General features: G+C 43.8%; 1 non-coding gene across 1 annotated transcript; it reads right to left on the reverse strand.

Moving 5' to 3' along the window:
- Positions 1-1,518: 1,518 nt before the first annotated feature.
- On the reverse strand, positions 1,519-1,591 carry Trnak-cuu. The gene has a single exon. It is a non-coding gene; the product is annotated as a tRNA-Lys (tRNA).
- Positions 1,592-2,348: the final 757 nt, after the last annotated feature.

Raw genomic sequence — 2,348 nt, forward strand, 5'->3', positions numbered from 1 at the left:
CTCCCTCCCTCTCTTTGCTCCCCCCAACCCCCTTTCTTGTTTTGTTCTTTGTTCTTTTGCAACACTGGACTTGATGAGTTCAGGAATTGTTCCTGTTTTGTCTTTCAAAGTCTGAAACTGTATTTTGAATTGATGATAATGCATGTTAGTTGTGGAGGACATTTAAGAATTGCTGAAGGAGTCAGGCAGTGGTGGTGTGTGCCTGTAACCCCAGCACAGCAGAAGCAGGTGGGTTTATGTGAGTTTGAGGTCTGCTCCGTCTAAAGCACCAGCTCAGAGATCCAGGACAGTCAGGGCTGCACAGAGAAGCCCTCTCTTGAAAAACTAAAAACAAAAGAAAAGAAAATTGCTGATGGATGACTGAATTATTTTGTTTGTTTGTTTTTCGAGACAGAGTTTCTCTGTGGCTTTGGAGGCTGTCCTGGAACTCGCTCTGTAGACCAGGCTGACCTCGAACTCACAGCGATCCACCTGCCTCTGCCTCCCAAGTGCTGGGATTAAAGGCGTGCGCCACCAATGCCTAACCATGAAAATACTTAAGAACTTTGAACTGTCAATATAAAAGGCAAAGTTTTACTCAACGGGAATTGTTTTGGGAAAAATCTGTGAAGAAAGGGAGCTCTAAAAGGACAAAAATTACAATTTCAATTACTAACTTTAATAAAAAGAAAAGGAAAGGGGATTAAAAACCAAAAAGCCTAACTCTGGGTTTCCAATTGCATATAGTCAATGCAATTTTATAGTATTTTAAGAAGATATTGGTGCGGGCCGTGGTGGTGCACCCTTTAATCCCAGCACTTGGGAGGCAGAGGCAATTGGATCTCTGTGAGTTCAAGGCCAGCCTGATGTACAGCCTGAGTTTCAGGACAGCCAGAGCTGTTACACAGAGAAACCCTGTCTCCAAAGACAAAAACGAAAGAAAAAAAAAAGATATTGGAACTGCTCTCCAAATCAACCTTCAAACCACAGACAGTATTAAATGAAAAATAAAGATCACTTACACAATGTTTGTGAACTCTACGATATTATTCATTTTTTGTCAATGTTTCACTTCAGGTTGCCCTTAAGTAGAACATCGAAATAGAAAAAAATAAAAATTTTTGAAAGTGTTTTCCTAGACAGAATACCCTTATCTTGCTGCTTTTCATTTATTTAACGTTAGTACTGGGCTGTGTGTGTGTGTTTTTAGTGTGGACACCAAGGAACAATTTGTGGAACTCATTTCTGTCCCTTCAACCACGTGGGCTCCAGGGACAGAATAACAGATCTTAGGGCACGTGGGCTCCAAGGGACAGAATTACCAGGTCTTAGGGGTTGAGTAAATGTGCCTTTAGCCATTAGCAATGTTGTCCTTCCACACTGGCTTCATCTGTGTGATTGTTTTAGTTCATCTGTGTGATTGTTTTCATCTGTGTGATTGTTTTAGTATGGGACCGTTTGACAATAAGTAACTTGGAACTACTTAGTACTCAGTTTGATAACAAGTCAGATGCTGATCTGGAAAATTGAAAACTAATTCGCCCAACGTGGGGCTCGAACCCACGACCCTGGGATTAAGAGTCCCATGCTCTACCGACTGAGCTAGCCAGGCAGTTGGAAAGGTCCCTTTTCTAGGTCCTTTCAAAGGAATGACATTATTTTAGTTTGCTTCAAGTGGTGTACCACGTGTTAAAAATAACTTTTCCGAGTTTTTCTCTCTTCTTTCTTTCTTCTTCTTTTTCTTTCTTTTTTGTAAAAATATCTCTCGAAAGGAATTGTATTTTGTTTCTGCTGCCATGTGCCCAAACTTCTGCTGTTTGATTAAAAAAAAGTCTAAACGGCCCTCTAGCGGTCAGAATCTCCTGTTCTGATCCCTCCCTGCCGGGTGTCTGACGTCCAGAAGTTTCCCTCGCTGCCAGGAGCTGTGCGTGTGCTCCTCACGCGCCAGCACCAAAGCAGCTCCACCAAAAGCCGGCGAAAGAGCTGGCGACGTGGTTCAGTGGGAGGGACCTTCCCATCCTCAGCTAACCTGGTACCTGAGTTCCGTCCCTGGGCCCCCATGGTGGCAGGAGAGAACCGACTGCTGTGTGCGTTCACACACACTTGTAATTTAAATGCGTGTGAGAAAGAAGCTAACTGAACTTAAAAGGCGCAGGAAGCTTAGAAAGACAGAAGATTCAGAAGACCCTGCCTTCCCCGAGGAGCTCCAACTGTGCCTTTCTGAGTCCTCACCCACACTTCTGCAAGTAACCCCAATAAACTCACCAAACTGAACCTGGGCGCAACGAGCCTGTCGGCTGGTGCCCATCAAAACAGACGTTTGTTCATAGATCCCGGGAAAAGCTACACAACACCTTCTAAACAAAGAG

Source organism: Mesocricetus auratus, unplaced genomic scaffold, assembly GCF_017639785.1.
Source record: "Mesocricetus auratus isolate SY011 unplaced genomic scaffold, BCM_Maur_2.0 Super-Scaffold_100691, whole genome shotgun sequence".
Classification (NCBI taxonomy): Eukaryota; Metazoa; Chordata; class Mammalia; order Rodentia; family Cricetidae; genus Mesocricetus; species Mesocricetus auratus.